Below are 23,234 nucleotides of genomic sequence, written 5' to 3' on the forward strand. Positions count from 1 at the left end.
AGTATAAAATTACACGGGACTATATTATTGCAACAAGCAGAGAAGAACACTATGAAATACTCATTCACATGCAGTTGCTCACAATCACTATTTACAACCCTTCACAGGTGTAAAATGTTCACAGGAACGGGTAATTTTGTCTGTAATAATAATAGTGTGGGTATATTATACTATATATATGGCACGCCAAATTCACAAAAATGAGCTAAACATAGTTTCACAGTTGATAAACTAGGTTTACGGTATACGGACCGTAAACTATAGTTAACGACGTTAATCTTATATTTCACATCTGTAAACCATAGTTAACAGATAATCTATGTTTCACAAGCGTAAACTATAATTAACAATGAAAACAATCATTAGCGATTGCAAAACATAGTTTATCTGATAAATACGGTTTCACGATTGTAAACTACGGTTTACAAGTCATACTTTATCTGATAAATATAGTATCACAATTTGTGAAACTAGGATTAACAATTGTGAACTATAGTTAACGAATGTAAATTATAGTTTACAAATGTGAATCTGCATTTATCAGCAAAATCTATTGTTAACGTTTATTTAAAGACAGATAAACTTGGATTAGCATTTGTAAACTATAGTTTACAACCGTTAAGTATAGTTTTACGGATGAAAACTATAGTTAACTAATCGTTAACTATAGTTTACAGTTCGTAAACTATAGTTTACAGTCGATAAACCTAGTTTATCAACTGTGAAACTATGTTTAGCTCATTTTTGTGAATTTGGATTGCCATATATATACCATACGGTACCATCCCCTAATGGGGAAAAACCCTACAAGGAATGAGACTTTTTACTCAAAACTTCGTTTCAAAATAGTTCATAAAATTATCGTCACCCATCTTTCTGGTCCAGTAATCCTTGTGGTTTTATTAGGGGTAGTAGTATTATCATTACAGATTAAATTACCAGTTCCTGTGATATGTTGTTGAATTGTGGCATAGGCCTAGCTTACAACAACTTAGTTGTTTACATATTCTAAAATTAGTGTTAAGTGCTTACGGTGAAAGATGAACTCTGTTAGAGTGTCTACAAGCTCAGTGTTGCATACACACTCACACGAACGGGCCCCATTACCAGATCCCCTCTCACAATGAATTGCGAGGGATGATAAACCCATATTAACCTAGTTTCACCCTCCTGTGAGGTCATAAGATTTCGCAAGGTCAATGATTTAATAAGATTTCTGCATGACAGGAACATACATTTTATTGGAGTCTTTTTCAATAGTTATTGCGAAAAATCTTGTTAACCATAAAATATTTCAAAAGTGTGAGTTGTATAAGAATAATCAAGTATATGTTTCAAAATATTGAATCCAAGGGCAATTATGTTAGTGAACATTGAATTTTAGATATATTTTTATTTCAGTTTAACCTGAAAAGTATGATCCCTAATAAATCCAACCAAACATGCATTTATATTAATTTATACATAAACACTATATTCCAATTTTGGCCCCGCCATGTGGTCAGGACCTCTACCCCGGGGATCATGAAATTTACAATTTTGGTAAAGGTCTTCCTGCTCTATATCACTATGCATTTAGATTTTCTTACAGATGAAAAGATTTTCGTAAATTGGTAAATATTTGGCAGTTTTTACCCGCCTCTAGTAGGCCCCGGGAGTCTTGAAATTTACAATATAATGTGCCCCTTGTCCTAAAGATGCTTCACACAAATTGAAAAGAACTGAAATGGAGTAAAAATGTTCAAAATAGACTGATGATGATGGATACTGACCAACTGCAATAAGTCACCTGAGTTCAGGTGACCTAATAATTATCTAAATGAAAATGTTACAATTATTTTGACCCTTATATTGATTCGACTACATGATAAAAAAGACCACAAGTACTTTGTTTCCAGGATTTGAACCAGGATCCCCTCATCTATGTTTATTTTGTATTTTTAAAAATAAATTTAAATCTTGAATGAGGTGTGTTGCCAATTACACCAAAACAAATACTCCAGGTGCATACATGTACATTATCGAGAATGGAATCACACAAAATGAACAACTAATTCATGCATGTATTGACAGTAAATATTATTGCATAACAGGAAAGGGGAAATATAACGAGGATTATCCCCATCTTCGTGAAATTTCTAGTGTGGTGCGTCACCAACTGAGCTCTCTAGACACCCCCCACCCCCATCCCCCCCCACCCCCAGGTTTTATACATAGAAATACACTGTATATATAAATATATAGGGAAAATCTTTAAAAACCTTCTTCTCAAGAACCACTGAGCCAGAAGAGCTGAGATTTACATGAAAGCTTCCTGACACCGTGCGGATTCACTTTTGTTCAGATCATGGCCTCTGGAGGTAGGTTGGGGCCACAATAGGGGATCAAAGTTTAACATACAAATATATAGGGAAAATCTTTAAAAATCTTCTTCTCAAGAACCATTGGACCAAATAAGTTGACATATACATGAAAGCGTTCTTTTAACCCATTTTACTTTGATATATGAAATGAAAGAGGGTAAGTGAACCATGTTTAACCCCCTTTTTATTTTACAAAATTTCAATGTGCAGTTTTAAATCCCTACATGCATTTGAAAAAATACGAAGTCATGTTCCAAAATATTTGGTGATTTTTTGGCGCCAATTTGTTTTTGATGATTGCACAAAATGTCTTTAAAATACATTTTAAAGTAATTCCACCATCCTGTGACGTCATCAGATTTTGCAAAATTAATGATTTATTTAGATTTATGCATGATAGGAACATACATTTTGTTAGAATCTTATCCTATAGTTATTGTAAAAAATCTTGTTAAAAATAAGATATTTCAAAAGTCTAAGTTATAGATGAATAATCAATGATACGTTTCAAAATAGTGAATCCAAGGGTAATAACTCTGTTTCTAATGATTTCTTTATCAAGTATAATATGCGATATATTTCCTTTATTTTTTACAGACATTTTGTATATCTTTGTGAAGATGCAGTTTCGTGGAATTGTTATGAATGCTACTATATCGTCATAACCAGTTTGTATGGAATCTTAATAACGCTGTTTAAGGAAAATTGCAGTTTTCTGACGGTGATATATGATTCTGTTTATGTACGTCTCACATCTTAAAAAATTTGATGACCTATACATTTTATTTGATAATTTGTTAGTTTTAACTCTAATGAATGGAAATAAATATATATTTCAAACTTGTATCAGATAAAACTGCGAGTATGGAGTTACCTTAAGAGGGTGACCATTATGATATCAGGCAGAGGTCGGCACATGTTATCTCTCAGATTTTCATGAAACTTTGTGCACAGGTTCCTACTGACCCCAATATGAAATTTGCCAAATAAAAAGTTTCTATCGTGTTTAGTTTGGGTTCGACATGGAAAAACAACTTTGAGATAATTTTCGGTGCAAAAAGGTCACGAAATATTGGGAAAAAAGTGCTATGCTTGAACAGCTCTAAAATGTCATATAACTAAGAAATAGAGGAAAGCAATATTTTATATGATAGATATACACTATATGCAATAACTAAGAGGGTTTTTGTGTGTATATTCATCCAATGAATGAATTTATTAATTGTTAAAATTGCACATATTTCACACCAATATATTTTACAAAATAATGATAAAAATTTAAGATCTCATAAAACCCAATACAATGTCTCAAAAGAAATAAATTATGTATAACCAGAAACGTGAAGATGTGTATTTCAAGTTACAAAAATAAATTCAGTGGGAAAAGCAAGGTTTGATGGTGAAAAGTTGAACTGAAATCTCAAAATTTTCAATAAGTGCAAAAAGGTCAACTACTTGAATGAAGATTGTTGAACTACATAAATAGAAATAAATATGAAGTAGATATAACCAATCAATGATTAAATGATTAAAATTCATGAAAAATTAGTAGAACCTATGAACATTCAGAAATAAATTTCATGTATTTGTATACATTCTATATAATAAAGGCAAAAAAATGCCTATGTAAATCATTATATAAAATTTTACAATATTGATTTTTAGAGGTCATTTCTGACACAGGATTTGAGATAATAGTCATTTAATTAACACAAATATATGAAGTTAAAATTATCAGTAAATCAAATTTTAATCAATTGCCTATCATGAAGAATCTTAATTTATTCACTCACATTACAAACTTGACATTGGCAGATCCCGAGGGGGTTGGGGGTTGGGGGTAGAACACACCCTCTCCCTTTCTCTGGGACATCTAGATAGTTATTTAGCATTCAGCAGAAATTTTTTGACTCTCTTGTAAAGCATTTCCTTTTGCATTCATGAAATAACATGCCAGATTCCATTTTCTGCCTACATCAGATTGGCAGACTTGCTTTAATGATTGTTTACTCTGATGTTGAAATATATATTGACCACTTCCAGATACACAAAATGTTTGTTGAATTTTACCCAGTGATGGAAAATGTTTATAAAGTATCTTCAACTGTTGCATAAAAGGTTACATGTAACTAGCAATGAATAATAAACATATTTATTTTATCAATTCATCGGATATGACCTAATGCAGATTTTAGATCATTTTTCTGGAACCCCCCCCCCCCTCCTTTTCAAATCACTGAATATGTCTCTGTTTAACAAATGACAATAAACAAATCATGTCTTAATGCCTGGTACCTAGTAGCATGGTTTGTAAAGAAAGAGCTAGTGCATATTTCTGACATTTGTTACAAACAAACTTTTCCCCTAGAAATTATGAAAATGGGCACTGAATTTATATTGATACATATATATTAACAATTGATACATTTCACAGTATGGAATCTTATTTTGTCACCCCACCACTCTCTTCTAATTTAGGTCTAATGCCATAGCAGTGTTTCTTTTGAATTTGGTTCACAAACAGGAATAAAATTTGTCACTTCAAAAATTGAAATATGCTGCAACCATAGAGTTAAAGTAGTGGTCATCATTTGATTATCTTTTATCAGCTGCAAATTGTTTCTGTGAAATAACTGTCAGCATATCTAGATTGAAGTGGAGCTATGAGTTCTGCAATTCCCCTTATAACTTCACAAGTCTTTTGTCTGTAGTAATTCTGTGTTCTCTCCAAAGCCTCTTCCTATCTTGGACTCAGCTGAGATCTAAATAACAACAGTTGTGTAAATTAATGGAAATAAAATGATGAACATGTTTAAATAGCACTGTAAGCAATGCACTAAGAAAGTCAAGATCATATTTTTGATATAGTCACAAGGTTAAAGGTCATGATATAAAATAAATTCTGGTCATTAGGCATTTCATGTGAAGCAAAGTAACCCAATACCTTATCCCTCAAGATATAACAGATCTGGTAATAATGAATGTTTTTCAAAAGTAGGTCAACAAGGTCAAAGTCAGAAGTTCAAAAGTAAAGCTCTTTTCATTTGTAATCTATAATATGTGAAATCTATATCAAAGCCCAATCCAAAGTGGTTGAGAAACTATATACCAGTTTAAAGTTTTTGAAAATCATGCTCTTTTAAAGACTAAGGTCAGGTACTAAATTAAAAGTCTGGTAATAAAGAATATACACATTTTGTATATCATTATGTAAAATATCAATATAATAAAATCTGGGTTAAACTTCAAATCCAAGGTCACAATATCAAACAGCATGGTATCAAATGAAAGTTCTTGCCATAAGATATCTAAATACTAAACATAAAAGGCTAGACTACCTTATATATAGTTCAGGAGAATTGCCTACTTGTGTTGCTACAACTTATTACACGTACAACCTATTTATAAATGACGTATGAATTATCTATTGTAAACTTTCACTTTCTTTTTTGAGTACTTCCTGTTTTAAAGTTTTTACTTCAAACACTCCTTTGCAATTCGAGTAGCATATTCTATCCTTCGCCATCGTTCGATGTAGACCATCATGTAAGTTTTTAAACATTTCTGAATTAGTTTTGAACATTATAAATTCCTTTATAACTATTATTTTTTCCTAGGAACTTTTGAATTAATATATTTTTTCATTTTGCCAATATGTGAACCATGTGAGTAATTTTCTTTCCTATTTTTTGTAGCCTTTTACCACTTCATACATACACAATAAAGTACACGTTAGCACACATGTATTTGTGTTGACATTGGTTTGCTAGCTGTTTGCACCAGACAGCATACTACCGTAGGTTATATTTTGTTAAAAGTAGGTCAAACACAAAGGTAAAAAAAATTGATACCAAAAGAAATGTCTTATTATAAGGAATAAAAATATGAATATGAGAGCCCTATTACTAACATGAGCAAAGTTCCAGACAGACATTGCCCCCCCCCCCCCCCCCCCCCGACTTTAGTCATGGACGCATAGAAATGAATCAACACAAATTAGGAACATTTGCATTTTGAAAGGATTTAGTGTGGCCCTGCTAACCTTGAAAAGAATTTGTTTTAATTTCCTGTATATTCCCATATCATACTTTGATCTCCTCCATACCCTAATTCTTTAGCCCCTGAATTGAACTAAATAAAATTTACACTACCTGAAGATCCTTGCATATGAATATGACTAATCATTGACATGCTCTTCTTGAGAAAAGGATTGTTAAAGATGTTTCCTTATATTATCCCTTATAAAACTTTGACCCCCTATTATAGCCTCATCCTACACCCAGGTCATGAATTGAACTAACTCCAATCTACACAACCTGGGAATGCTTGCACATTTTCATTACATTAAACGACCCCATCCTATTTTTGCCTTTTCTTGATTATCTCCCTTCAAAGGGGGCATGACCTTTCATTTAAACAAAAATGAATCTCATTCACCCAATGGAGCTTTTGGTTTGTGCAAAGTTTGATTTAAATTGGGCCATTGGTTCTGGAGAAGATGAAAATGGGAAAAATTATTACCACAATGATGACAACAGAATCCAGACAATTTTTTATGAGAAAAGTTCTCTTGAGCCTTCAGCTCAGGTGAGCTAAAAAAAACCAAAACTATATATTCATTGATTCAAAAATTAAACCACATTCTGGTTTCAAAACATCACCTCTGACTTATATATATATATACGAGCTAGTATTTGAAATTATCTAAACAAGAATTGTCTGAGGAGAGTTTAAAACCTGTCGAGTGGGTTAAAATCTTTGATAACAGTCATGAATTAAAAATGCATGTATGTGTTGTGTGTAGCATGGTGACATCACATAAAACTTCAATATGAAGGGTCAAGGTTGTAAGGTTACAATTTACGCGAGTTTTGGATCATTTTACATTTTTTTTACGCCAAGGGAGGTAACTCAAATTACTGGCTTTTTGGCTACTTCTGTCAGTAAATGCTCAACAACAACATTATTTCCCAGCAATTTTATTGTTTCATCTTAATTATTAAGGAATTTCCTTCAAATATTGTTTATACTTTCTGGACAAATTTTATTGTATTGGGTATTATTTAACTTTACAAAATGATCATTTTCTATAGATTATATAGTGTCCTCGAATTTATGAAAAAGGCCAAGTTTTGGCATCTAACAATGTTTTTTGTGAAATTCACTTTACATACGATAAAATTGGCGTATGACCTTAACTTTTATTGGGTACGAATAAAATTTTGGGGAATTGCATGTGCCAGCCGTATTATAGCTACTGCCTGATATCTCCGTGGACGGCCTCTTAAACTATTGTATGTATATGTATATATATATATATATATATATATATATATATATATATATATAAGATTCTAAAGTGCGATGGTCACGCCAAAATGCGATGGTATGCGCCAAGATGCGATGGTTTGTTAACGTTACGGACGCCAAAGTCCGATGGTGCGGAGTTCAGCAACGTTTGTGACATCAAATTACTGTGACGTCATTCTTAATGTCTTTCAAAATAAAACCGAAGAAATACAACATGGACGACAGTAATAAGAAGGTGTACACTGTTGTGGATAGTGAGAGCGGCAAAGTACATTTGAATTCTCTACTTCGCCCAAACATTCTTTAATTCATGATCATTTATTACTTTGACGTACACGTATTGAATTCCTGGGGGGTGTTATAATACAAAACATTCTATACGATTTCGTGTTGCAAATTTTTGTGTTCAATAACACGACAACTAAATGGTAATGGAATAAGTTCTTGTTCTTATTTTTTTTGCATGGATTTTGCACTAATATTTTGGTGAAACAAAACACGGTTGGATCAGTCTGTACCAAAACACTATACATGTCGTTTACAAACCAATGGATTTCGGCGTGTCACACCATCGCACTTTGGCATGTCAGACCATCGCACTTTGACGCATGAGTGTGGACCATCGCACTTTGGCGTGTCACACCATCGGGGTTTGGCGCAGACCATTGCACTTTGGCGTGACCATCGCTCTTTAAAGGAGTCCCATCGCACTTTGGAGTCCTATATATATATATATATATATATATATATATATATATACAAAGCACTAAAATGACAAACGACACGAACACAACGAGATTGTGAAATTTTCGGGACGACTCGTCCCTTCTTCAGGACAAACGAAAAGAATTACATAATGTGGTCAATATCAACAGTTGATATCGTTGATGGATACAAGGTCAAATACAAAAAATTATACAAAGCACTAAAATGATTGGTTTGTAAACGACATGTATAGTGTTTTGGTACAGACTGAACCAACCGTGTTTTGTTTCACCAAAATATTAGTGCAAAATCCATGCACAAAAAATAAGAACAAGAACTTATTTCATTACCATTTAGTTGTCGTGTTATTGTTGATATTGACCACATTATGTAATTCTTTTCGTTTGTCCTGAAGAAGGGACGGGTCGTCCCGAAAATTTGACAATCTCGTTGTTCGTGTCGTTGGTCATTTTAGTGCTTTGTATAATTTTTTGTATTTGACGTTGTATCCATGTTGTGGATCCGACACTCTGAGGTATCGGGTGTTGTTGGAACTTTAGTGCTTATATATATATATATATATATGTGTGTGTGTGTGTGTGTGTGTGTGTGTGTGTGTGTGTGTGTGTGTGTGTGTGTGTGTGTGTGTGTGTGTGTGTGTGCAGTAGCGGATATAGGGATGGGGTTACGGAGGTTGTATCCCCACCACCATTTAATTATTTCTAAATTGATCATATTCAGTTTAGGGATAAACTTGATAGATATTTTAAAGGATGTATGCTACACCAGAGAAATTAGATATGGATGAAAAGTGGAGGATATGTACAACAATATTTTGAAATTGAAAACTTTCACTTTAGTTAGTCAAAAAATGCAGTTTTAGTAAAAAGCAATCTTTTTGGAAAAAAATTAAACCCCTGCTGAACTCGAACCCGCGACCTACAATTCAGCAGTTGACATGCTAACCTATACTGAGCTACTAGCTAGGATATGCTTATGAAATGAAAAGACAAATATTTCTGATATCTATATTTTCATCCATGTTTTAAAAGGAAGTCAGCCATTATGACGATGTAAGAGATAAATAAGTGTAAATACTATTTAGAGTAAAAAGTATAAATTTTGTAATGAAAGAATTTATAATATCCCAACAACTAATGACAATAACTAGTTATTTCAATCCTTTAACTCACATTTTGTGAGAGGTAACATTTTTATAAGATAAAAAATATCGATAGGCATTGTGAATAATTACAAAAACAGTCAACATTGAACAAAAATTATCTTTAATTACTTATACTTATGTTAAATAATTTGAAGATGGGTCTAATTAATCAAAAATAAGTTCAAATGTTACAAAACTTAAAAAAATTGTAAATTCAATATTCTCAAATAGTTGATTCACACAATTAAAGATATTTTACTAATTTGCTATGTAAAGGTTTTCACTTGAATCCTCCGAAGTGGAAAATTGGTTATAAATGACCACTTTTGAGTAGGCGTCATTTCAAGTTTAAGAATCAATACTTATTATTATTGCTTTTTTATTATACTATATTTTCTAAAATTGAGTTTGAATGTTCTTACTCCCCCAGCAAAACAATATCTAACAAGAATATTGAAGGACCAATTTTACAAAAAGAAATCATTTTATCTTGATTTTCTAATTATGAGAATTTATATATATTAAAGTTCAGAATGTGTTATATAACTGTTAATTAAATAATTAAAACGTTATTAAAAATCATATATCAACAAAACCACATACATTATGATTTGATTTTTAATATTTTCTATTATTATCAAAAATTAAATATCGTATCTTTATGTTATTTTGATTCTTCGAATAATTGAATTTATACTTATTTTTATTGGGTTTTTCTAATTGTGTGCATCAATTTGGGCATGACGATTGTTCCCGAGAAGTATGACGCTATTCTGTTCGCCGGTTTTTTTTATTATAGGTCTATAAAACATCGCAATCCGGTGTAGCGATGATCGCTGTCGCTGGTGCTCAGGGTCGCTCTAAATATAGCGGTAGCCCTGCTGTTCGACGCTCGCATAATTCGACCCATAGGTAATTGTAAACATTTTATATGGTTACAATCAACAATTCTTGTGAAGTATGGTGGTGGAAAAAAACCAAAAGACAATAAAACAATTGGTATTATTGAATTATTTTGTTTTAAAAACCAGAAAATGCTTTGGTTTTTAATTCTACACCTGAAATTGTGATCGTCATATGAACTTCAATTATGCACATATTTTAATGAGAAGACGTGCATTTTAACTAATACATTAAATTATATAACTAGTGCAGCTCCTTTAACAAAAATATCATACCCTAGTGGTAGCAGGTCGTTCCGTCCCACAGTCGGTCCGTCCCTAGACGGTCCGTCCCATGGTCGATTCGGCCCATTTTGCTTAGTCGATCCGGCCCCTCCAATTTTTTTTTTATCAAAGATATAATAAAAGATTATTACTTAAGAAAAAGGAAAGTTTTTGCATATATATTGCAGTTATAGTTATCAAAATTAGATAACTGCCGAAGTTAGACCTGTAAATAAAATTGTTTATACAACCCTTCACTAGGATTTATAATTTTTGTTTAAAGTGCAATGGTTATGAAAATGTGTGCTCATTAATTATTGTAAAAACATCGTTATTCAACTATGTATAGCAATCAATGTAAATGTGTGTCCCATGTCCACTGATCATTGTGAAAACACCTTAGTGAAAATAGTTTTTATAACTGCATTGTTGTGCAACCTTTGATCATTAATTATGAGCTTACAGTAACCTAACTATTAGAAGTTTTTTTGTTTTTGTTTTTTTTTACTCCAGAAGTTCAAAGAATTGCTCATGATTTGGAAATAGAATGTGGCAGGTATAGAAATATTCCAAGAAATGACAGAGCATTTGTCTAAAAACAAAAAGTATTCTTTGTATTGAAAATCAAAACATCTCTTCTTTTTGGGAAATACTGAAAGCTTATTTCAATATGGAGGAACACATACACTAAATGCTTTGGCAAAGCATGTTTTTCTTGCTTTTAAAAGAAGAGACATTTGTTATGATAAAAAGTCTCAAGAAGATTGATATACATTAAGTGTGATCAAGGTTAATTAGTCTGCAATCAAGCCATAAATACCATAGATCATATTAAAGGATGACTACCTGATGACAGAAGACATCATCGGCACACACACCATGAAGATGAAATACGCAGATGAATCAAACCAATTCAGTACTGTAAATAGCACTTGGAAAAATATTATTTTTTCTGGGCCGGATCGACTAGGGGACGTATTAACTAGGGGACGGATAGTCTAGGGACGGATCGGTAATGGAACGAATCGACTAAGGGACGGATTGATTATGGGACGGAACGTCTAGAAAGCTACCCTAGTCAGTTCTGACAAAATATGAAACGGTCATCCTGAAGAGCGACTCCAGTCACCGATGCTCATAATCAATTCTAAATAATTATTTTCCCCATTTTCTCACTCCCGAATTCTGAAACTACACTTAAATTATCTAGTTCAAATCAAACCGCCACCTATTTGCACCTTGTACAACTTTTACAGACCATACCCTAGTCAGTTCTAACAAAATATTTAAAATTAAAAACATTTCATTAAAAAATCTTACGCAAGAGAACATAGCCTTAACCCTTGTTAAAAATTTGAATTAAGCGCATATTACATTTGAATTGAAAAAAACCCCAATAGGATATATTTTTATTCTCTTCAATTACATTTCTACTTTGGCTAATTTTTAAAAAAGATATGCCAATTTTATACATATATTTCGGACCATAAGACAGAACACAAATGATTTGTGGATTTTTATGTGTTTGATAGAAAGTTCGGTGAGGCTGTATGCTGGTAATTAGGGAGTATATGTTTCGAATCTTAAGAAGATTTCGTCTCTCTGAATGTATGTTATTTGAGGCATCTTTTCGAAATATTTCTGTGGCCCTTAAAAGGGTCGGTTTTCTTCTCGAGCTTTACTCTGTCAGAAGACCTCTCCTTATCTGTGCGCCATATTTCCATAGGTTTCCCTGGGGAAATATGAACATCATCAGCCGTAAGTCCTGGGGATATTTCAGTCGAAGTAAAATAAATCTTTTTCCGAGCTTTCCTCGCAGAATTGTGTTGATCATGTTCCTCTTCCTCCTGAAGATATCGCTTGTCAGACCAGGGGTCTTCTTGAAAGTACCACCCCTGTCTAGAATCTGTCCCACGAGAACAGTTCCAACTCTGCTGTCTTCTAGGACCTGCACCAGTTGTAGGACGTTTTCAGCCACCTTCCTAGGTTTTCCGTCAACGCTGATGTCGTTTCCACCGAGATGAATGAAAACTCGATCAGGAGAATACTGAAGCAGGTTTTGCAGGCAGGTTTGATTTGGCTCCTTTGCTGTCATGCCACCAACTCCAAAATATTTTATTTCGGGTCTGCTTCGGTAGATCTTCCGAGACGCGAGACAAAAGACGATCCAAAGACGGCAGCTTTCATGATGATATTAAACAACTGGACGTCGATACCGTGGCTTTTGTACATACTCGTAAAGCCAGTCCTATCATATTATTGGCTGACTGCAAAGAGTGAGATTCACTCAAAGTACTGCTCATTTTTATGTAGTTCCTTGTCATGAATTTGATATAAGAAAATTGTAATTTTATGATATTAAAAATGATTCAAATAAATGTTCCTAATTAGAACCAGGTTCATGAAAATATATATTTCAACCTTTAAAGTCATAATTGATATATACATTGTGCTGAAATTATGTACCTTTCAAACCATTTACAACTTTACAAATTATTAAAGTCACGGTCAATATGACCATGAGCAAAAAGTTACAAAAAGAAATTTTATGAAAGTAGGACAAAATATCACAGGACAAAAAGTCACAGTTTTATAAGAAAATAAAACCAAAAGTCACAATTAGAATTCTATGATAGTAGAACAAAATGCCATATGACAAGAAGTCACAATTTATAAGAAAATGAAAATCTATTGATTTTTGATAGTGATAGTGATATTTGAAAACATATGAGATTTTGATAATAATTATAGATTAAATTGTTATTCCTTTTATCATATTTATTGTACAATATCATTTTTATTTTTAAAAAGAGAGATTTCTTATGTAGATAAAATAAAAACAAGCTTGATGATCATTTGGTTTAGTATACTACATATTAATGACTGTCAAAACAAAATCTGATGACATAATTATGGTTGGCTTCCTTTCACTCCAGAAGAAGAAAATGCCGCCAGACGTTAGTTTTGTTGTCTTATGGTTTTTATTGGGAATAAGAAGGATGGCACGATCCCTCATGCCTGCTGGTTTCTACACACGACCCTGCTATATGTACATGTATATAGAGTCTAGTTGGTTAAATTTTAACACAAAAAGAATTATCTCGTAATAGGAAAGTCTTCCACTTTTGTACAAAAACACTCAAAGTAAACCTCCAAGTTGTATACAGTAGATGTGTGGTTGTTCGCATATCGGAAATAATTTGAATTCAGATAATCAGAAAATATATTTGAAATAAAAGAGGGTGAGAGAAGAAACATACTATTCAAAATAAATAAATGAATAATAAAACAATGTTGAATTTGTGCCTACGTATTGTTCGTAAATTGGGCGAGTGGTATTTGTACTTATGATTACGAAGGTTGGTCATGGTAGAATAACCTGGTGTTATTTTATTTACAGGTAATTGTTTACACCTGCACGTTAATCCAAGTTTAAGGCGTCAAGCTGTGCCTTGTTCACACCTGTTATCATGTGATTAAAATATAAAAGATGACTTAGGAATTGTTATGGAGATAACACTATTGTAAATATGCTTTGAATAAAAGGCCATTGTTTTCAAGTTGTTTATTCGTTATTAGATATCTAAGACATAATTCAGAAATCTTATGCATTAAAATATCAATTTTGGAGTTGGATAATACAAGTTAATTTGTATCTTTCAAGTTATGATGTGCATACGAAACAGAAAACTGAGAAGGGGGTTTATTATTACTATGGATTTAAAACCAGTAGGGCACCGCTTCGAGTTAAATACCACGCATGCGCAGAAGCCGGTGATCCGAGTCGTTCTTTTCCCTATATATTCTATTAAGAGCGACCCTGGTCACCAGCGACAGCCACCATGGTTACACCGGGACAATCGCAAATCGGGAGTCGGCAGTGCTAGATTTACCGCCTGCCCAAAATTAGTCGCGACTAGCCTGGTTATAATCGAGACCCACTTTAACTCATGCAGGGAAGTGTAATGCTACAGGTAACATTAATGATTAAATACCGGAAATGGAAGAATATTTCGTCATCAGAATGTCGATTTTATCCTTGATCTGATTATTTGAGAGTAATTAAGCAAAGATAACTTTAAACGAAATTAGTTCTGACGTTCAACTATTCAGCCATTTCAAGGGAGTGCAATGGCGCGTGTCCATATCGCTCGGTCTAAACATTTTCAAATGGTAAGTGATCAATTCAATGATGACTTTGTACTTGATCAAATAGTCTTATTTATGTTTATATAATTTTTATTATTTTTCGACATTTAAAAATAATATAAAGAAAATTAAGTTAAAACGAAAGTAGAAATTAGCTGACCAACATTATCTTAAGAGGATGTCTCAATGAAAAACATGCAAAATGGTCCAGTAGCAAAATTCTCTGTTTGGATTCAAACTTCTTTTATTTCATCCAGTGAATGAATTTCCTCTGAAATCTCTATCATGCACAAAGTTTTTAATTAGAACAATAAAGATTTTTGCGAAAACCTATGACATCACATGAGGATCGATCTACCTTAAATAGTAACTTTATAATTAATCAAATAGTCTTGTTTTACGTTAATTGACTTTTTTTCAACATTAGTAGTGGATGGGTGGGTGCTAATACAAGAACATGTTTCAGAGGAAAGGGTATAATTATATCCCAGCTAGTAACTCGCACAATGCATGTTAAAGCTTGAAACTAGATCAAAAATTCAAATATTGTGGTGTCCCTCTAATAGAGGACTTGTCTTATACTAAACCAAGTAACAAACTCCGCTGTGTATGATTGCTTGACAATACCTCAGATTATGAGTGCTTCACTTTGGAAGCAATTGTGGGTAATATGTTTATTGCCACTTTATTGGAAATAGAAAACATAAGAAAAGAAACTTTCAGGGGTGAAATTTTCCCGTGAAAATCTCATTTCCTTCAATTTCAGCAAATTTAATGACTTTTTTGTTGATCATACCTAGACAATTAAGCAACAATAGGGCTTCCATTGCCTCTGATAAAGTTTGATTTTCTTCCCTGAAAATCCTAAACTGCAGAAATTTCCAGGAACTTTGTCCTCTGATCATCATTGTCATCAGAATTTCAGAGGAGTGTTGTACTCATTTGACATTATGGGAAAACAGTAATTACATTGTCCTTAAAAACAAATAGCCCGGTCTGAAACTTGCACTCAATCAGATTTACTGAAATTGTGAATGCTAAAAAAAAACTGAAACTTAAGTTTGAGATTTTTATTTTGAGAAATCCAAGCCAGGTCTGGTGAAGGAGTTATATTCAGGATAAGCTTTAGCTAAGCTGATGTCTGTTCAATCAGATCGACTATCAAAACTAACCTTTAACATGCTTAAGTTTTACGTTCAGTTGATACAAGGAATTGAAAACATGAGATCAAAGTTAACGACAGAGAGTAAGAAAAAGCGAATATCAATACATGTATATTAAACACTTTGAAACATTTACCGAGTCTGTGACACAGTTTGGAAGATTTAGTGTTATATCAATCTAATTAAAAGTAGGTCTTTTGATCCTCCTTGTGGAGCGATATGCACATTGAGCGGATAAAAGGATATAATTTTAATTAGATTGATTGTTATATATGATTATTATATATGTCGATTAAATTTAGATATCCATAATGTCTTTGAATATTTTTTATGTAACAGGTCTAGATATAACTCTCTAACTAGTATACTTATCTAATTAAATTTGTAATACAATTAATAAATTTCATATTCTTCAAATTGTAGAATATTTAGATTAGCCATGGATCCCCGCCACAGTGCTCAAGATTTCGTCCGATGTGACCTTTGTGAGACAGCTATAGTACAGATGCACTGCGATTTCTGCAACGTCAATCTATGCATTGCCTGTATAGGAAAACACGTTGCTGATGACTATCAAAAACACATAGTGGTCCCATTCCAAAATCGAAAATCAACCTTGATTTATCCAAAGTGTAGTATACATCAAAATAAAGTCTGTGAATTACATTGTAAGGAATGTGACAAGTCTGTCTGTTCCTTGTGTATTGATAACCAGTTGTCCTCTGATGAACACAAGGGTCATACATTTTCAATTCTTTCTGAAATCTACAACAAACGAAAAGCAGACATTACAAAAGATTCAGAGGAGATAGAAAACATTATTTCTCCAACATATGAAGAAATGGCCACTGATTTAGAAACTCAAATAACCAAGTTGGATGGAAAATATGTGAAATTCACAACAGTAGTCACAAAATATGGAGAGGAATGGCACAAAGAAATTGACAATGACATCAACAAAATGAAAAATGAAATAGAAGAGATGAAAATCAAACACCTGGAAATTCTGAACAAACATTTGGATGATTGAAATTCAGCAGATACAGTCCCTTATTGAGCAATCACTGATTACTCTGAAGGAAATGGAGGAATCCAATGAAGTGTCTGTGACCATGGAATACAGATCCAAAAACAAAGAATTCAGAAAACTTCCTCCCAAAGTCCGAGTCTCACTGCCTACATTTAGTCCAAACACGACAGACAGTGAACAGTTTTACAAGTCACTGGGATCTTTGATACCATTATCATTTACGACAGATGAAAATGGCTACACACTGAAGAAAGCAGAAACCTCACCCAAAGAACTGATGGACGAACCAGAGGTTGTCACTACAATAAACACTGGGAATAAACACTGGCTCTGCAGTGTTACCTGTCTGAGTGAAGAAGAATTCTGGACAAGTGCAGAAGTCAGTGATATGAAATGCTTTAATGTTCAAGGTACAGTTATTAATACAATCAAAACAAAATCAGATGAATGGCCAAATGATATAGCAGTGACAAGTGATGGGGATCTAATGTACTCTGATGGGAAAACAAAGACTGTGAATAAAGTGAAGAGTGGACAGACAGAGGAGGTGATCAGACTACAGGGCTGGATACCTGTCAATCTCTGTGTCACCTCCTCTGGTGATCTCCTGGTTTCCATGTTCAATGATGATGAAACACAATCCAAAGTTGTCTGCTACTCAGGTTCCACAGAGAAACAAACAATCCAGTATGATGATGAGGGGAAGCCTCTATATTCAGGAAATGATTATACTGAATACATCAGTGAAAACAAAAACCTGGATATCTGTATGGCTGACTTAGGAGCTGGTACAGTAGTGGTGGTCAATCAGGCTGGAAAACTCCGATTCAGATACACTGGTCATTCTTCTATTACCAAAAATGAAGCATTCGAACCCTGGGGAATCACAACAGACAGAGTCAGATCCTGACAGTAGACCGTGATAACCACTGTATTCACATCCTGGACCAGAATGGACAGTTCCTCCGCTATATAGATTACTGTCATCTGAACGATCCAGTCGGTTTATGTGTGGACAAAAGTGACAACTTGTTTGTTGCTGAGTATTATAGTGGAAATGTGAAGAAAATCAAATATCTACAATAAATAATATTGTTTATAGCCAAGTTAGAGACTTAATTCAAAGTATTGAGGTAAATGTTAAAACTTCTTTCATCTGCCAGAATGCACAGGAATTGCGAAATCTCAATTTCAGACAATCCACTCTAGTCACTTAAACATGTTAAAGACCCAAAATAATACACAGGACATGTCTCTGGGGCGTCTGCAGAGTTTCAGTGATGATACTGTTTGTATAATGGTTGTGTCTGTAGATAACAGGGAGCTGACACACAGTCTACACCCACCCACCCTCTTTTTTCTCTCTCTCACTCATGATTCATTGGCTGAATGAATAACTTCTTTTATAAATATAGAACTATCATAGATTGATAATATAAATTATTTCAGTAAGTTAGAAATTAACGTGGAAAGTATATTGTTTGATATCTCATTGTGTAATTCATAATACAGACTACAGTCTCTGCAGATGTCACTCCACCTGAGATCTATATTTAAATGTTTGAATGACAAGCAACCTACTATTTTGGGGGTGTTAATTTAAAATTGGGTCTCTAACTACTGTCCCCTCTAGATATTATCTCATTGACATTACTTAATTCTCTAATGGATGTCCAACTTCTAAAGCACAACAAATAACAAACCTTATTGATAGCAGATACATCTTATTGGCATACTTCTTATATGTGTTACCCCCCCCTTACACACACACACACACACACACACACACACACACACACACACACACTCATGAAATTGGGGGTACATGTATCTTGATTTCATGCTGTCTATCTTTTGGTAGACTTTAAAAAAAATTCTACTATTAATTTTGTCTGATGGTATTGTTATTGTTTAGAAAATACCGAATTTTATTCTATGTAAACCTGTTCATCTTTTTCAGATTGACTCGTTTTATTTTGATTAGACATGTCTATTTTTATCAATATCTTTATCAGCACATTCTGTCAGTACTATCTTGTGTATGTAACACAGAAAGATAAAATGTTTGTACTTGATACTGAGGTTTGTAATGACAGTGGTATGTAGTGACCACAGCTGTGGTCATCTGGTCATCATTTGAAACATATCATGTGTTTCATGCATAGATCATGTATTTGAAGATCAAGACGTTCATGATATGATAACTGTTTATTGAAGGAAAGCTTTAAATCACCCAAAATATTATAAAAGAGATGAACACAATTTATATCATGGAATAATCTAGTAAAGCTGTTTCATGTCATTTCCTATTTTGCCTCTAAAAATCAAAATGTTGAATAAAGGAAGGAGGAAATAAATAGTTTTTGGACTTAAACTGATTAATTTTAATTTACATCAATTAATTTTGATGGGACAGGCATTGAAATGACCACAAATAATTTTGGGGTCAAAAGGCCAATTCTAGTGAACATGTATATAATGAAATGGTTCCCCAGTTTTGATGATTTTAAATTTGCTTTTAATTTTATATTTACATTCACTGAATCTTTTCACTTATATTTCTTTTGAAATTGACATTGCTTATCATGCAATAAATACATGTTTCTTGCAAACTTATAGTTCGATCCGATTTTCTAGTACCACCTGTCAACAAAATCATTACCAAATATGGGGTGTCATCAAGGTCATCAAGGCTGTTCCGTTTAAAATAACAAATGGGTCAACCATATGATATTTTAGATCTTACAAAAATGTAGTAGAGGTTTCTGTTTCTTGTAAGTTACTTTTGTTAGTTTGGTTATTAGTCCCCTACTGACGAAGTCGAAGGGGACTTTAGGTTTGCGCTCCATTCGTCCGTCAGTCCAGTTTTCCGCACTTTTTTTCTCTGTTCTTGCAAATATTTATTGTATATTCAGTACGTTGCTTTGTCATAACAAGTTAGAGATCAAATTCAAATTACATCCCGATCCGTTGATTTTTAGATCATCTGAGCCGAAGGCTCAAATGAGCTTATCTGATCAATATTTGTCTGTTGTCTGTCGGCGGCGGAGTAAACTTTTCACATTTTCATCTTCTCAAGAACCACTGGGCCAATTATGACCAAACTTGGCCAAAAGCATCCTTCGGTAAAGGGCTTTCAAGCTTGTGCAAATGAAGGGCCATGCCCCTTCAAAGGAGAGATAATCGCAAAAATGGGATGGGGCCATTTAAAAATCTTCGTCGCAAGAACCACTGGGCCAGAGGAGCTGAAATTTTCATGAAAGCTTCCGGACATAGTGCAGATTCAAGTTTATTCAAATCATGGCCACCGGGTGTAGGTTAGGGCCACAGTAGGGGATCAAAGTTTTACATGGAAATATATCAGGAAAATCTTTAAAAATATTCTTTTCAAGAACCAATGAGCAAGAGCTGAAATTTACATGAAAGCTTCCTGACATAGTGCAGATTCAGGTTTCTTCAAATCATGCCCCCCGGGGTAGATTGGGGTCAAAATAGGGGATCAAAGTTTTACATAGAAATATATAGATTGTTCGCTACTTTTCGCCACACTCAACAATTTTTGAGTTATTTGGTGGCGCCCAGTTTTTATTGGTGGAAGAGAGAACCCAGATACAATATACCCGGGAAGAGATCACCAACTGTCCGAAACTTTCTCAGTTTACTTTCGGAACGTCGGTGGTCTCTTCCCAAGTACATTGTATTTGAAATATATAGAAAAAAAATCTTTAAAAATCATCTTCTCAAGAACCAATGAGCCAGAAGAGCTGATATTTACATGAAAGTTTCCTGACATAGTGCATATTCAAGTTTGTTCAGATCATGGCCCCCGGAGATAGGTTGATGCCACAATACGGTATCAAAGTTTTACACGAGAATAAATAGAAAAAAATCTTTAAAACTCATCTTCTCAAGAACCAATGAGGCAGAAAAGCTGAAAATTACACGAAAGCTTCCTGATATAGTGCAGGTTCAAGTTTCTTTAAATCATGGCCTCCGGGAGTACATTGGGGCCACAATAGGGGATCAAAGTTTTACATAGGAATATATCGATCGGGGAAAATCTTTAAAAATCATCTTCTCAAGAACCAATGAGTCAGAAGAGCTGAGATTTACATGACAGTTTCCTGACATAGTGCAGATTCAAATTTGTTCAAATCATGGCCCCTTGGAGTAGGATGTAGCCACAATAGGGAATAAAGATTTGACATGGGAAATTAGGAATAAATAAAAAAAATCTTTTAAAAATCATCCTCTCATGAACCAATGGGCCCGAGGAGCTGAGATTTACATGACAGCTTCCTGACATAGTGTTGATTCAAGTTTGTAAAAATCATGGCCTTCGGGGGTAGGTTGGGGCCACAATATGGACTAAGGTTTTACATGCAGATATATATGAAAGTCTTCAGATATGGGCCAAGGTAACTCAGGTGAGCGATGTGGCCCTTGGGCCTCTTGTTTTGGTTGTAATTGCAGATATTGATTTGATATTTGGTACATTGCTTTGCCATAACAAGTTACAGATCAAGTTTGAATTTCGTCTTGATCCGTTGATTTTTCACTTGGTTATGGCCCTTAGACTTAGAAAAATAGCATGAATTTTCAATTTTCCGAACTTTTTTGGTTGTGCTTGCAGATATTCAATTGTCTTTTTTCCTGCACTAGTCTCTACTCGAATAGTAGTTGATTTCCAACCATTTCTATCCTAGTTCCTCAATTTTCCCTTTTGCCATAACCTACACAATGGACTTTGAATATTGTTGTGATACAGTAATTTTTGCGACCGGTAGGGGACTATGTATTGTCATACAATACTCTCAGAATGCTTGTTGAAATTTCTGAGTTTCTGTGTCAAAAAAATGAATCGCAATTCTGATTTGCTCCCTAGCCCTGCAGTTCTGGGGCGTAATTCCAACATTCCTAACAATTCTAGATAGACACCGCCTTGCTCATAATTACAATGCGTTGAGTATAATTGGTTTCCAGGGCTTCATTTAAAATTCAAACTCATTTTTGATAATACATGAGGGTAGGAACTGTGACACTTTACGTCAGCATACTTCTTGAAGCACGATAAAAAGTTTTAAAAGTGTGTTGGTGTGAAACGCTGCTGTTCATACCCTCATGTATTTTTAAACATGAAATTCATTTTTATACAAATTAAATTTTAGATTACTTTCATATCTGTTGGAATATTTCCAATCTTTTTAAAAAATAGTCGTACTATATATTTATGAAAATCCATACGCAGTCATTGTTCACATTTATGACTATCTTTTGAATTGGTAACGATATCCGAGATAAAAACTTTGAAAATGTTAATATAGATAAATAGTTCATTTTTACAGTATGAATAGTACTTAACTTTCTGAACCAAAAACGCCATAGATTTTACAATTTTGTTAGAACTAAGCTTTCTCCTAATTACATGTGTTACTATTACATATGCAGTATAAGGTATTTTTTTTATGTCCAAGATTTAATGCCTTTCAAGAAATGTTCGAATTTCACAGGCGTGGAGCCCTACCCTAGTATCAGAACTGCTGACTCGGGGGATATATAATTTGGGTACAGGCTTACAGTTGTATAATGTCCAGGAGTTGAGGAAATTTTAGACGAATGATACAATTTCAGTATACAAACCATAGAGTTCCAAGGCGGATCCAGGAATTGCGGTTACGGGAAGCGCATCTATATGAGGCAAGGGGTCTGAGGGCCGCCTTGAGGCCCCCAGTGGGTCCAGGACGAAGCTGTGGGGGGGGGGGGGCGAAGCCCCCGTAAGCTCCTGGATTTTACAAATCTTGTAGGGCTTGAAATATGTCTCCTATTTAGTCATTTATATACTATGTACTGTCATTTTTAATAAGGTGAAATTAATAAAATGACGCAAATTTTAAGGGTTTGGGGAAAAAAATAAGTTCTCCCAATAAAGTAATTCAAGAAATCAAAAGATTTTGTCATTTATTTCTCAAGAAGTGGAAGAAATTATAGCTTCTTTTATCGCTTAGTACATTTTTCTAAACAAGATACATGTACCAAGATTTACCTTAAATTTTAAAATTGAGGTGCAATATTAAATCCGCCACTGAGTTGTTATTATTAGTATAGAGAGGTCGTAAGTTATTTAAAAAATCAAGTGCCTGTGCTACGGAAACCGATAGGTGACAGGGTATAGAATTAATATTC

General features: G+C 33.7%; 1 pseudogene; it reads left to right on the forward strand.

The window, feature by feature from the left end:
• LOC130047857 (uncharacterized) overlaps positions 1-19,425 on the forward strand; it is a 35,362-nt pseudogene extending 15,937 nt beyond the window's left edge.
• Positions 19,426-23,234: the final 3,809 nt, after the last annotated feature.

This window comes from Ostrea edulis, chromosome 7, assembly GCF_947568905.1.
Source record: "Ostrea edulis chromosome 7, xbOstEdul1.1, whole genome shotgun sequence".
NCBI lineage: Eukaryota > Metazoa > Mollusca > Bivalvia > Ostreida > Ostreidae > Ostrea > Ostrea edulis.